The sequence below is a fragment of the Lactuca virosa genome, chromosome 5 (genome assembly GCF_052849685.1).
Source record: "Lactuca virosa cultivar CGN04683 chromosome 5, Lactuca_virosa_CGN04683_v6, whole genome shotgun sequence".
Lineage (NCBI taxonomy): Eukaryota > Viridiplantae > Streptophyta > Magnoliopsida > Asterales > Asteraceae > Lactuca > Lactuca virosa.
Window position 1 is genome coordinate 118,002,940 of NC_136430.1, and position 16,491 is coordinate 118,019,430.

Here is a 16,491-nt window from a genome sequence, read left to right on the forward strand (position 1 = left end):
TAATATAGACATCATCGTTTGTAGGTCACAAGAAAGTATCGGAACACCTTATAAGATAGCTTTTTATCGTTTGTGTTTTACTCGACCCACTGACTCTCATTACAAACTCGAAATTTCTACAACAACTTATGTTCTTTCTTGATATACAACTGTATCAACTCGTAACTCAAGCCAATCCTTTTTAGTTTCTGTTTTTCAAGATAATGTGTGAAAGGGGATCTTATTTCCTTTCGGAAGTGAAAATTTCAACAACTTAAGAAGTTGATTGAATAAACTATAAGTCATTTTTTATTACCTTGATATGCATCAGCTTTGCTACGAAGTCAAGGGAAGAAAACGATGTACAACCACGATATAATTCTGATTGGACTCTCTCTAAAAGCATTTAAAATCCATCATCGACATCGCTACACTTTGTATCCGAGTTCCCTTCGTCGTGGTTGCTATCATTTTCACTCACCCGTCCCATAATGTTAGTGATAGTTTTGACCATCCTGTTACTAGGCTCTACATCTTCTATAACCGAAGGAATTGTACTTTCACCATGACACTTCCATTTAATAAAAGAGAATTAAACCCATTATGATATATATGAAATTTCATTATTTTTGGATGTATAAATTCTTGGTATCAAGTCTTCTACATGGGCATATGATTTGACCTTTGTCGTCGACATATGCTTTTGGATCTCTCGATAAAAGATCTCAGTCCTTGTTGTAACTCCTTAGAGATACAGTTTTCAATAGTAGTCCATGTTTTATCAATATACATGTTGCAACCATAACATAATTTAAGGTTTTGGAGTTGCTCCACGAGATTTAAAAATTTGACTGAATATTCATATGGGTAGACTAAACTAAAATCAATGATTCAAAAACATCGAAACATGAAAAAAAAAGATGGAAAACGGATAGTGTGTTTACAAAGGTAGTCTTGTAAAGTCAACTTTTGAATACTTAGTTTATATGTGAATGTGTATACGTTTGATCATTTAATAAAAGTTTGGCAACATTTTCTCTTACGTACGAAGTATAATTATAGAAATATATACATAAGGAGCAAAGAGAAAATGACAACTTAATATATCTTAAAGACGAAATCATGTGCTAAGCATTCACATCCTAAATGAGATAAATATTCAAAACGCAATCCCAAAAATAGTGAAAACCCAAAAATAATTTATAAATCAATTTCAGACGGGTATTTCTAGGCACTTGATGATTAAAACGAAGGCACTTAAACTAAGTGTGTTCGATTTAGCCACACACTTTAATGACGTAAAAAAGTATGTTTGGCTTGTCAACGATAAAGAGCATGTTACTGCCAAAGGCGTCGGCCATAATACTCTTATTACTTGTAGTGACAACAATGTAATTAGTTTCGAACTCGGAAAATATTTACAAAAAATATTTACAGTATAAGGTCAACTGAAATTGGAAAATATTTTATTAAATTCTTGTGAATTTTCAAGTCCGTAGAATTTCATAATCCAACAGTATGAAAAACAAGACAATATACTTTATTATGATATAAAAAATACATTTTAAAATGAAATAAAGGAAAATTGATTTTGAGATTGAAAATATGTATGCCATGATATACGTGGGACACACACACACACACACATATATATATATATATATATATATATATATATATATATATATATATATATATATATATATATATATATATATTATTGGGGAACAATGTTGTTAGTGACCTGTTTATTTGGTCCTTCTAACCTATTATTACCAGTTTTATGTACAAGTGACTTTTAATTAATTAAAATAGTTAAATTCACGCCGTTCACCATTTGTCCACGTCTCCCTCCCCTCTTTCACACACACACATACACGCTTACCGGTCAATCAACCCTTCTTAATCAGCCTTCATCCTCAAGAATGATGCTCCAGCAATCGACCCCATTATGAACAAATGTGCACCTTCTACATCAGGTCTCCATCATGCCTTGATCTTCCCATCTGCAAAAGTAGAGAAAGCCATTCATTAGTTGGTGGTGAGAGCATTAATGGTGTCGTTGTGGGCTTTGATTGATTCTAAACATTTGAAATCAGATAGTCTCCACACCTTTAATACAACTATTTTCTGACAATTATTCAGATCCCAGTCATTCAGATCAAAGTACAATAAGATTTGGGCATGATCTACAATACCGACATACTATTCTTCTTCAAAGATAACCTAAAATCAACATAAACAGAGAAAGCAAAAAGCAACTCGGGAAATCAAATTATGCAAGTCAAAGAGAAGAAATAGGGAGATTGATTGTATTCTTGACAACATATAACGAAGAATATCATAGAGAAAAAAGACAATAGAAGCTTTCATCTCATGAAACACAGAAGCAGAACGAGCTCCACCTGTGTGGGTGTCTTCAGGTGATTTTTCAGAAGTTAGGTTTGTTGCGCCAAATATTCTCATATTTTCGTGCTCCACCATCGTCTCCAGTTGCTCCCGGCCATCGATCCTCCGTCGCTAACGACGAGATACTCACTGAGTTTCTCCGATCGCTTCACGTGCCTGACCTTATATTGCTAGATCGGCCGTTACCTTGTCAAAATCCGAACAAAACCCACCCAAACTTGATTTTGGAGCAGCAAACGTTTTTGATTTTTTGGAGGATCATGATTTTGACGAAGGGGGTTATTAAAGCCATCGCACAAACAGGTTGTTTTCAACTTGTAAACCATGGATTTCTGATCACACAAATTTGATTTTTGGAGCAGCAAATGTTAATTATTTCTTTTTTCCTTTTTTTTTTTAAAATTGTTTTAATTGAAAAAATGTAAAAATAAAATTATTTGGGTTGCCATGTCATTGGTGATGTGGCAAGTTTTGTCAATCTGTCACTGAAACCTGCTAAAACAAGTAAAGAAAATTAAAAAGACTGGTTGTGTACGAGTGGGTTCCCTCATAAAGCCACTTAAAAAGTTAAGTGACTAAAAGGGTAAACCCTAGAAAGTTTATAGGTCGTATGTGTCATTTTCCCATTCAAATTTGTATTGAGTACTACGTCATGTAAGCTATGATAAAAGAAAACTTTTTTAGTATTTTGATTAATTGTTGATAAATAAAAAAATAAAGAAAAGTGAATATTGAACAAAAAAAATTTATGTCTATATATGTTGGCAAGTTATATTATAATATCTAAAAAATAGACAATCTGAACATCTAAAAAATAGACAATCTGAATGAAATATCTGAATTTCTATCGAAACAAAGGTTATAATGAAAAATCCAACTTAAATAGCTTAAATTTATCATAGGAAAAATTAGAAAATATAAAAAAGACAAATCTTTAAAAATGGTCCTTGTGGTGTTTAAGAAAATCGAGTTCAATCATTAACTTTTTAGGTCAACAATGATGGTCTCTGCGGTTTAAAAAGTTTTAATGGTTGGTCCATATAGCTAACTCTGTTTGTTTATTTTTTTATGTTAAGTAGAAACATGTAAGGGTAAAAACATACTTTTCATACCACAGAGTTCGTACTTGAAGTTTTGTCTAATTTTATTATCAATAAAAAAATAAAAAAAAATAACCACATTCAACCTACCATTTAGCACTTCCTCCTCTGTACTTACTCGACAACCACCACCGCACTTCCACATTTGTTTCTACTTTTAATGATTAATGTTACCCGTATTTTGTACATGTTCTTTATCTGAAGGCTTAAGTAAGCCATGAAAAAGAATGGCATAATTTAAGGGTTTACCGTATCTTTGCCTTGCTCTTTGAAGTTGACCTCTCACTAAATCAATCTGGGGGAGAAGATTTTTGCTTAGAAAAAAAAATTTCATTGATGATCACGAAGATAAGCATAAGCATAATTGTGTTCTTACTTGTTCTTGAACTTCCTATGAGATTTCGAAATCATCATATGGTAAGTTTGCTAATGCTTTTTCTAATTTCCATGTAACGCTTGGAATTGAAATGCGGTTTTTTTTTTGGCTGATCCTTCCGATAATCAAAAGTAATAAAGTAGTAACAAAATAGAATCTACATGTTTAGCGGGGATCTCCTTAATAATGAACTGGAAGCACAATATTGATTGGATGATGTTGATTATTAAAGTTATCCAAACTCAAAACTGAAAGATTTGTAGAGGCGGAATTATTTTGTTTCTTTCGTGTACCCCATCAAAAAATAGATTGATCGTCAATAAATTTCACGAAAATTAAGGCCCGATGTTAAAAGCATCAAGCGAATCACCAATTTCCATATTAAAAACAACTCATAATTCTACCGACATTGCTAGTTTTTTAAGCAATTTGATCAGGTTCTGATCGAATAGAACGTTATGTAGGCTATCAATAGTATGATACGAAACGAAAGACGAAGTAATACAAGTGAATTGTAATATGACACTTGAATGTTCAATTGAGTCAAATCAAACAATCAACTTCATCAACTCATAGAAAAATTAAGACATACTCACCAGAGAGATCTTATGATCGAAATTGCCTGCAGTTACAAGTAGATTTTTTCACAGCTTGAAGGGCAACTTTTTGGCAGAATAAGCAAGATGAAGAAGACGACAAAGAAGCCGATTCATCCTTTAAAGTCCCTAATTTCCTCCAAAAAAAATACAACCAGTGTGTGAGTATATATATATATATATATATATATATATATATAACAGACTAAATAATATATTCAAATTTATACTGAGTATTAAGTCATGTAAACTGTGATGGAAAAACTTTTTAAGTATTTTGATTAACTATAGATAAAATAAAAAATAAAGAAAAATAAATATTGAAAAAAAAATGTTATGTTATATTATAATATTTAAAAAATGAGAAAATTTCTATGATATATGAATTTCTATTGACATAAAGGTTATAATAAAAAATCCAGATTAAATAGCTTAAATTTATGATAAAAATATATATATATAAAAAAACAAATCTTGAAAAATGGTCCCTATGGTGTCTAAGAAAATCAAGATCAGTTCTTAACTTTTTAGGTCATCAATGATGGTCTTTATGATTTAAAAACTTTTAATGGTTGGTCCATTTCCCTAAATATGTTTATTTTTTTCTATTAAGTAGAAACATGTGAGGGCAATATCGTCTCTTCCATACCATATAATTTATTCTTGAAGTTTTGTCTAATTTTATTAATAATAAAAAATAAAAAAATAATAACCCCATTCCACCTACCCTCTAGTACTTCCTCCTCTCGACAACCACCGCCGGACTTTCACATTTGTTTCTACTTCTTGATGATTAATGATACCCGTATTTTCTACATATATTTTTTTTTATCTGAGGGCTTAAGTAAGCCATGAAAAAGAATGACATAATTTAGGGGTTTACCGTATCTTTCCCTTGCTCTTCGAAGTTGACCTCTCACTAACTCAACCTGGGGGAAATATTTTTGTTTAGAAAAAAAAATCCATTGATGATCACGAAGATAAGCATAAGAATAATTGTTTTCTTACTTGTTCTTTCATCATATGGTAAGTTTGCTAATGCTTTTTCCAATTTCCATGTAACGCTTGGAATTGAAATGCGGTGTTTTCGGTTGATCCTTCCGATAATCAAAACTAATAAAGTAGTAACAAAATAGAATCTACATGTTTAGCGGGGATCTCCTTAATAAGGAACTGTAATCGCAATATTGATAGGATGATATTGATTAACAAAGTTATCCAAACTCAAAACTGAAGGATTTGTAGAGTCGGGATTATTTTGTTTCTTTCGTGCATCCCATCAAAAAACAGGTTGATCGTCGATAAATTTCACAAAATATTGAGGCTAGATGTTAAAAGCATCAAGCGAATTAGCAATTGACGTATTAAAAACAACTCATAATTCTACCGACATTGCTAGCTTTTTAAGCAGTTTGATCTAGTTTTGATAAAATAGAACGTTATGTAGGCTATTAATAGTATGATACGAAACAAACGACAAAGTAATACATCTAAATTTTAATATAACCACTTGAATGTTCAATTGAGTCAAATCAAACAATCAACTTCATCGATTCATAGAAAAATTATGACGTACTCACCAAAGAGATCTTATGATCGAAATTGTCTGCACTTACAAGTAGCTTTTTTCGCAGCTTGAAGGGCAACTATTAGGTAAAATAAGCAAGATGAAGAAGACGACGAAGAAGCCAATTCATCCAACAACCTCAAATTTCCTTTAAAGTCCTTAATTTCTTCAAAAAAATATGTGAAAACAAGGCTACCCTTCTAGACAAATCAATGTAATATTTCTTGAAGTCTCCAAATAATCTGACGCTGCAACAACGAGCGACATCCCTAACGACACAAAGGAGGGATTGGATAGCGGCAAGGACGACGGTGAAATCAATGCCAACCATGGCTGGTAGTGGTAGGAATTTTTGCTACGTAAGTCAGACCACTATGCAAAGGAGATAACAAGAAGCAACATCATATATTTTGAGATGATTACTCTCCAATCTCATATATCCCCAACTTTTGCGGTGGTGAGGAGATAACAAGAAGCAACACGTGGGAGGCATTTTCCAGGCGGCATTAGGTGTTGCCGAAGGTGGGTCTAGAAGAAGAAGACAAAGGAGGCGAGATATAGTTAACAGAAGAGGGATAAGGTTTTGCCTAAATATATAATAGTCAAATTTTCGTAAATAGTCCCTATGGTTGTTAAATAACGATTTTGCCCTTACATGTTTCGTATATTTTCAGACTTACACATAAAAAAGTGACGGGGTTAGCGATAAAGACTAACCATTAAAGTTTTTAAACCATATGGACCATCGTTGATGACCTAGAAAATTAAGGACCAAACTCAACTTTTTTAGAAACCACAAAAACCACTTTTAAAGATTTGTCTATAAAAATAACATTTCCCACACATTCATTTTATTGTGCAAGTAAAAACTAGACGATCTCAATGTTCAGATTTATACGGAATTGGATGTAATAAAATTTATACAAAAACTATACTAAATACTTAAATTAATTTTAAATAAAAAAAGAAAACAATAAATAATTAATTAAAAATGATATTTGATATAAAATTATTTTATTATATGAATAAAAATAAAAAATCTTAATATTATATTTAAACTTATACCAATTATTATATAATATAATTATTATAGTAAAATAGATTGCAATTTATACTGAAAAAATATTTAAAAGTATGTAAATTTATCATTTTTAAACCTCCTTCTATATTGATATCCAAAATGCAAATTCTACAAAAAATGGTGCACCATATGCACATTTTTCATTAAAAAATCTTTTATTTTTTGAATTTTTATCAACAAACTACATTCTATATTAACATCTTAGACAATTAAGATATTAAAAAAAATTATCTAGAAAAAGTCAAAAAAATGTGCATATATGCACTAACTCAATTATGCATGATTTTTCAACTTTTGTTTTAGAGCTTATCTTATATCGAAAAAATAATTAAAAATATGTAAATTCACAATTTATTAACTTCTTTGCCCACTAACAGCGATCCGCGTCAAATGAACCCCATCCGTCCGATTTGTTTTCAATCGAAGGGTCGTAGAGGAACGCGAAAACGCACTGACTTTTCCCTCCAAGGTGTCGCCGCTGTTGCCCACTATTCTTGTAGTGTGCATATTAATATTCGGAAAAAATATAAAAAATGCGTAAAATGTGCACCATACGCACATATACAAGAGACGAAAATATGCATATATGCAAATTTGCCTATATGCGCATTAATATACAAATTAAAAATATCTTAATACGTTATGACACTTTTATAGAATGTGACTTTTTGAAAAAAAAAATTAACATAAACATTTTTCTACTTATGTGTATATGGTGCACATTTTCTGTTATATGAATTTTTTTTCGAATATATGTATGGATAGAGGTTAAAAAAGATAAATTTGCATATTTTTATTTTTTTTTCGATAGAAAATAAACTCTAAAAAAACGTTTTTCCAAATAATGTGCATGTGATGCACATGTTACAGATTTTTTTTCGAATATCAATATGAAAAGAGGTTAAAAATGATAATTTTTCATATATATATATATATATATATATATATATATATATATATATATATATATATATATATATATATATATATATATATATATATTGATATAAGATAAACTCTAAAATGAACATTGAAAAAATGATCCTATTGATTCTAAAAATGTTAGTGATCTTATTGGATCTAACCGATATATATATATATATATATATATATATATATATATATATATATATATATATCCTAAATTACAGAGTCTAAAAGTATCATATTGTTGCCAAACATATTCTTTAACATGTTTACTTTTTTTTTCTACAGTTTTATAAAAAACGGTTTTAATCAATGTAATTACGAAAATAAAGAAAAAAAACTCGACAAAAGGAAGGTCAAGTCATCAGCCAACATCACTTATTTTATGCACGAGAAAATGACTTGCGAGATTAATTACATTTTCGTCTTGTTCACATTTAGGTAACTAATTTTTTTTGTACACATTTGACCATTTAACTTGTTAAATGTGTTAAGATATTATTATTGTCACCTGCTATAGCAGGTGACAATGGTAATATATGAATACATTTAACAAGTTAAATGGTCAAATATGTAACAAAAAAGAAAGTTGTCTAAATATGAACAAATTTTTTTGTACAAATTTCTAAATTTTTGTTTATTATTTCTTATAGCATTTTTATGATTTTTTTTTCTATAGGTTTTTCTAATACAATGTTTTAAACTTTGCTTATAATTATTTTTTTTAACTTTTTTATACTTTCATATAATTTTTATACAAGTGCTTTTAAACCAAATATTTTTTAAATGTTTTAAATTTTTCTTACAAGTTTTTAACTTGATTTTTTTTCATTTTCATACAATTTTTTTATAATTTTCATACATTTATTTCTAAACTTTCATTTACAACATTTTTAAAGTGTTTCACAGATTTTGTGTGACAATTTAATATTTTTTTATAACAATTTAAAATACTTTCGTTAAATACTAGTTTAAAACGTTGTATTAAAAAATTAAAAAGTTTATAAACATATAATTAAAAAGTATTAAAAAGTTGGAATAACTTTAAATCATTTACAATATATATATTTTTTTTGTTTTTCTATTTGCTAAGTAATATTTTCTTTTTATTTTTTTAAAAGACCCTTCATAATTATTGTTACATATTTAATTTATTTAATTTTATTATTAGATACTATTTACTTTAAAAATATTTTATATGCTTGAAAAGAACAGAAAAAAATATAAGAGGTTATATAAAATATTTCACAAAACAAAAACATATTTATTAATTAAAAAATAAAGTTTAAATTGATCAATGTTTAATTAATATTTACGAAATTATAGATATTTAAAAAAATAACGTTTGAAAAAATAATACAAACAAATATGAAAAATAAAATCGCTATTAAAAGTGGAGAAAATGACTTATTAGGGTAATTAACTTTTCGTTTTGTTCACATTATGCAACTTTCTTTTTTTGTACACGTTTAACCAATTAACTTGTTAATTTGTTCACATATTACCATTGTCAACTGCTATACCCGGTGACAATGACAATATGTGAACACATATAACAAGTTAAATGGTCAAATGTGTAAAAAATTAAAGAAGTTACCTAAATGTGAACAAAACGACAAAGATGATTACCCTTGTAAGTCATTTTTCCTTTTCTGCACCATTATTTTTTTTTTGTTATCAAATACTCCCTCCGTTCCAAAATTATTGTCCACAGACAAAAAACATACGGAGTAAAGAAACATTAATTACCGCTAACTTTATACAATAAAATGACAGTTTGTCCTTACTTTGCATTTAATATTTCATTAAATGCTTAGTTGGTTAAGTAATAATGATGAAGTATTTTGGTAAAAATATTATTTATTTTTAGAAATAGACTATTATGTTGAAACAAACCAAAAAGGAAAGATGAACTATATTTTTGGAACGTAGAGAGTACCATTTACATAAAAGATTTATTGAATATATCAATATTTTAAAAACATCAAAAAATAAGACTTCAAAACTACATATAGTTAATTATTTCTTGTGTAGTATAATTATATTACTAACTACATAATTATATTAAATATATATAATTTGCTTTTTTATAAAGAAAAAAAAGTAATCTTGAATAGTTAAATTCATTCTATATTGCAGTAATATTCAAAGTCAAAAAGTACTTATTTTCGGATGAAGATGGTATAAAACATGTTCCATCACCGCGTATTACACCTGGACATGACGTAAGTGTAAGAGAGTGAAAGAGAAAGAGAGGACGGTGGTTCTCTTCTTATTTTGCTTACGCAACATATATTGTTTTTATACGGCGACGGGTGGGGTCCACTGCCATGTGTGTAGCCATATAAGTAAATTTTGAAACATGTTTATGCACCTAACCAAGAAGTTCTATAAGTTTAAATTGGAGCTTTCATCTCGAAATAAAAAAGCATAGCATCTCGAAAATGATAAGAACTGGAGAAAATCATAGTAACGAAAACTGAGGCTCCTCTGTGTATGTGTTTGCATGTAAGAGTAGTTCAGATTAGTGGACTTTTTTGTTTCAACTTCTTCTTCAACATCTCCTTCTAAATTATAACTAAATTAGTGACTTTTCTGCTAGTTTGTAGCTTTAATCAGTAGTTTCATTGCTTATCAGTTGCTAGCATAGAAGAACGCTTTGTGAAGTGGATAGAACAAAAGAGATGGCTTCAGGCTCATCTTTGTCATCAATGCAGCTGTTTGGGAACAAGAATGAAGAAGATCATTTGAACGAAGCTAATAACATTCAACAAGATAATCATGGGGTGTCACAAACTCAACCTCAAACTGTTCGTCACAAGAAGCGAAGAAACACACCAAGAGTCCCATGCAAGTTCTTCAAAATTTTTAGTCATATACGATATACATATCCTGAAAAAAGAATTCATATGCTTGTTTAAAAGAAAAAGGAAAACATGTAAAAACAAATGCATTTTCAACTGTTTTTTTCTCTCCTTTCCCGTATCTTTCTTAAAAACGGAAAAAACCCTTGATTTGGAGGAAACCTTTTTGGTAAAAGAAAACAAACAAAAAACAGATCTGTCTTTTTCTATGACCGATTTTACTTTATTATACACTTTAGTTTATAAAACAAATGATTAATATCTAATTTTCAATTTTTTGTGCAGTGTTGATAGATTCGGATGTAGAGGTTATAGCACTATCTCCTGCCACCCTAATGGCAAAAAACAGGTTTGTTTGTGAGGTATGCTACAAAGGGTTCCCAAGAGACCAAAACTTGCAACTTCACAAAAGGGGACACAATTTGCCATGGAAACTTAAGCAGAAGAGTGCAACGGATGATGCGAAAAGAAAGTTGTATGTGTGTCCTGAGCCTACTTGTGTCAACCATGACCCTTCTCATGCTCTTGGAGACCTCACTGGCATCAAGAAACACTATTCACGAAAGCATGGTGAAAAGAAATACAAGTGCCAAAAGTGTGAAAAAATGTATGCTGTCAATTCTGATTTGAAAGCGCATTCAAAGACTTGCGGCACCAAAGAGTATCCATGCCATTGTGGTACCGTCTTCGCAAGGTATAACTTTAATTACTTAATATAATTCCTTTTGTGTTTCAAAAAGATTAGAAAAAAATATTGTTCCCGTTTTATCTTCAAACAAATGGATTAATTTTGCTTTTATTCAATCAAAATAGGCTCCACAGTTGCACTTAAATCGTAACTTGTATGTTTCAGTATTTGATGCAGTTAACCCACTATAGATCCTATATTAATTAATGAGTCGGTTCTTTCAAATCAGATAAACAAATTTAATTTTATCTTTTATGCAAGATTTTTTCAGTTTTTTATCAATTTTTTTAGCTCGATTTGGGTCTAGTCGTTGGATATCTCTGGTATTGATTGTTGAAGAACTACCATTATTATATATTAGTTGTCATACTTTAATATTTATAGATTTCCAACAAACAATTGTTTGACTTTAAATTGGTATATATTTATGTACATTTTTAGGAATAATTTGTAGCAATGCACATAAATATAATTTAAAATAGAAAATATGCTTTACAAAAAGAAAAAAAAGTTGGAAAAATTGCATATATTGAATATAGTTTTGGTAAACAAAAATTCGAGATCAAAAAACAAAACGACAAGAAATGGGGTAACATTTTTGTTTATATTTTCCTACTAAGCTTTTTGTTTTCATTTAATTGGTAATTAATTTGTTCATCTATATATATCTTGTAACTACTAACTTATTAACTTGTTATCTGTTTTATTTCTTTCCTTTCAATATATATATATATATATATATATATATATATATATATATATATATATATATATATATATATATATATATATATATATATATATATATATATATAGTCTCAAAGGGATGCACTATTATATTACCAAATACTTACTATTTAATTAGTTTAATTTAATATTAAGGAGTTGTTTGTTTTTCTCTAATGATGGTAAGGGATGAAAGAAGAAAGAAGGATAAGAATTGCTTTTTGGTACCTTGTTATATAGTTCATTATGTGTTTTCACATCACAAAGTTATATATTAGATCTTGTCACATATGTGTATTTAAAATCATGCTATGTGACTTCATAAACCCTAAATTTTAGTACTAATAGGTTCTGTAAGTGCGACAAATGACCACTGATTCTTGTGGCATTTTTATATATGGAGAATAATTAGAGACATACGTTACTAATTGTCAGGATCTGATATTCTGATTTGAATAACATCTTTGTAAAATATAAAAATTTGAATATTATCAAATTTCGACAGTGGACTCATCTAATTAATCCTAATTATACCATTTACTATACACTTTGCAGGCGTGACAGCTTCATCAATCATAGGGCATATTGTGACGCATTGGCTGAAGGGATAACAACCATAAATCCCAGGGGAGTGACCTCATTCAAAAGCTCTGGCAAACATAACCAGCCTAGCCAGCAGAGGAATATAAATTCGGCTCAATTAGGTCCACAGGTTCCCTCTACTCAGAACCTGATCAAAACCTCCATGGACACGAACTACTATAAGCCCACTCCAGCTTTGTTTGGGCCATCATCAGATCAAACGAACCCTATAAATTCTCTGAACAAAACAATAACCAATCTTGTGAACAACACAACCACACTACATAACAACATGCAACTCTACAATCTCAGTGTTATGGGAAACCCTATAAATTCTGGAAGTGGTGAGGGATTAAGTTTGTTCTCAGGTGGTAGCTTTGTGTCACATCACTCTACTTCACTTTATTTTTCATCACATACAGAAACCATGCCCCAACAGCTTTCAGCGACTGGAATGCTTCAGAAGGCTGGAATACTTCGTTCAACATCTGGCACCAACAGCTTTACCAACTTTACCCGAGGGTGTACAAGTTCTTCGTTTAGCAATGGGCATCACAGCAACATGAATGAGCTCCTGAACTCTTTTAGCAGTAGTGGTGTCGGGTCCTCTATTTTCAATCAGCATACTGGTGCAACTAATGAGCAAGAGGATGGCTATCAAGGTGGTCTTGAGAGCGGCAGTGGGGGTTTGAACTCTGTAGAACAGCAGCCACCTCAAAACTCTACTTTTAACATGGGTTTGGAGCAATTCAGTGGTGGGAAAACGACCAGAGACTTTCTTGGTGTTGGAGGGGAGAAAGTAGGCAACATAAGCAGCGATGGACCTAAAAGCACTTTTGCAGTACGAAGCTTTCTGTAATAGGGAAGCTGCCAATAATATCAGCTTCTAGTTTTGGGAAAGTGCTTTAAACGACTTTCTTTTGTTTTAGAGGATATAATTAAGTTTTTTTTTTTGTTTGTTTTACGAAATATTGTTGTCAAAAGGACTATGTAGGACTTCTTTCCGGTTGATGTCTTTTCATCTTTGCTTTTTAATAAAATGATAGACTGGCTATTCTCATGTAAGATTTGACGATGACATTAGATAGGATATATATGAATATTGCTTAATTATAAAAACTATTTATCGTCAGAATGAACTTATTCAAACGTTATGGATTAGGAATGCTTCTTTGAACTACCGCCAGTTCAACGTTGATCGGTGTAAGAAATATGGGCATGCTGACATGTCCAAGCATATCTTCACCAACGGTTTTCAAGAAAATTTCCTCAATAGCATATATATACCCATTTCTATCTCATAAAGGGGAATTAATCGATTCTAAAGTTTCGTATTCGGTTTTTGAGAGCCATTTTTATGAAATCGCTGTGTGATTCGCTACAAAAAATATAGATATTACCAGAGACATGTCGCTGCTATTACGTCGCCGCAAATAGTCCGTGGCTAAAGGACTTTTATCGCAGATAATAGTGTTGCCGATAACGGTGGCGCCGGTAACGCTATTTGTTTTTTTATTTTTTAATATTTCTGCTAAAGTATTTAGTAAAAATCTATAGATTGTAGTAATAAAATTGTATAAAATACATAATTCATAATCCACATTGTCAACATATACTACTAATTAATAAAAATCCATTACATATTTAATTAATAAAGATCTGATGATAAAGTAGTTAGTCATTAACAAACGTTCAACATAATAAACATAAACTAAATAATCATCATTGCCGTCTTTCGGCCCATCATTCTCCTTCATCATCACCCCCGAAATCCTCTTCATCTCCGTCACCTCTGTCATATCCTTGTTTTGACATTGATTGAAACCACTTAAAATTAAAGTTTCTTACTATATGTCGGCTTTTTTATAATAGCATCAACGAGATTGTCCACCTACAAAATAAATATGAACGTTAATAATAAATTCCTAATTGTCAAGATACCAAAATACCAATAAATATAAACCAAAATATATAACAAACTTCAAATTTCCACTTAAGTGCATATGCAACCTATAAAAGATGAGCACCAATTGACCTTTGGATTGGATGCGAGATCGACGGATGAGGTGCGGTTTGGGAAAACGACGCACATCGTGGTTTTGTAGTAATACCAGCGACGGTATTACCGGCGACATGGGCGCATTAGCAACGACATGTTTCCTATGTCGGCGGTAATACAATCATCTGTATACTTAGATCTCTTGTAGCTTGAACATCAACACCTAGCTAGATCTATGTGTAATAGGAATTAAGTGTGTTCAGTGGTTCCTTTACCCGCCATTTCATAGTTAATTTTAAGAACCGCCTTAATATTCATTCTACTAATGAAATTATTGTTGAACGTATATGCCCACCACACATGAGTGGAATAATAATTAATTATATGAGGCTATTTAGGTTACATACTTTGGTTCAACTAGAAAATAAAAATAACTAATCAGATTTAGTTAATTTGTTATTTGTTATTATTTATTCATCAATAAATATGTAAATTGATTAATATGACTATATCTAAAAATAGTCAAAGGTTTGTATTATATTAATTGCCATAATTTGATAAGATCTTAAGATCTCGGAGGCTAAGAAAGCTAGGCTTCATGGGGTTATCACTCCTTATATAAAGGAGACAAAAACAAACAAGCCTCAAAGCAAGGAAAGCCCAAAGAATTTCTTGCTCAACCTCCTCTTACACTCCTCTTTCTTTTGACGGGGTAAACACTCTCCATTATGGTTGGTTAGTTTTTTTTTGCTTCACCGCCAAGTAAAATGACTTGAAGATCTTGCTTGCTTGAAACAAGAGAGTGTGATTCCATTCGAGGGATTAGGCTATGTATCATTGATCTTTATGGTTAAAGTGTTTGAATTTGTTAGTTGTTTTCCATATTAATCTTTTTATATATTAAAACGGAAACTTGATGATGTCACCTTCAACAATCAGGACCATTCATTGGGTTTCCTTGATTCATTTCAACCCTTAGATTATTCTGCATATTTCTAATGATGTCATCCTAACAAACAATTCACTATTTATTGAAAGCTTACGAAATTCGATTGATTACGTCTGTCTGTAATAACCACTTTCCATATTGAAATCGAAAAATCAGCCAACTAATTAGCGTTTTTTGATAAGTCGATGACGATGATTGCAACATATTTGATTGACATCCTTTTTGAATCGCTTCCTCAAGGTCAGCTATTACGCCATTACATCGTCTGTTGATTAGGGTTCTATATTGTTAATCATCTTTTTATTTTGATTGATTTTCACCATGAATAATCTTAACCAACATAGTTATCGGTTGATTCTAATCATCTTCTCTCTCAAACATGGGAACTTAATAAACATTTTTTATATGTAGGTGCTTGAAGACGAAGAAAGAAGAAGAAATAAAAGAAATCCAGATTGTTGAAGAAACTTGGGAGGAGTAAGAGTGAACAAGTTATAATGCAATCCCAACAATCGACTGGTTTGACTGACCTACTGGAGACAATGAGCGTCCAGATGGAGGTACAGACTATATATTTTTTGTTTTATATATACATTGTGTCATGATTTTAGATCTCAATCTTAGTATAATGTACATAATCATGTAACC

General features: G+C 30.5%; 1 long non-coding RNA gene across 5 annotated transcripts; it reads right to left on the bottom strand.

The window, feature by feature from the left end:
• Positions 1–1,707: 1,707 nt before the first annotated feature.
• On the bottom strand, positions 1,708–6,574 carry LOC145117433 (uncharacterized). Of its 5 annotated transcripts, none has more exons than XR_013712664.1 (6): positions 6,041–6,574; positions 5,469–5,573; positions 5,344–5,389; positions 2,385–4,589; positions 2,092–2,205; positions 1,708–1,985 (listed from the first exon to the last, which is right to left on the bottom strand). It is a non-coding gene; the product is annotated as an uncharacterized LOC145117433 (long non-coding RNA). The 5 variants fall into 5 exon arrangements; XR_013712661.1 differs by having other exon boundaries at positions 2,385–3,783; positions 3,865–4,589; positions 5,469–6,574; XR_013712660.1 differs by having other exon boundaries at positions 5,469–6,574.
• Positions 6,575–16,491: the final 9,917 nt, after the last annotated feature.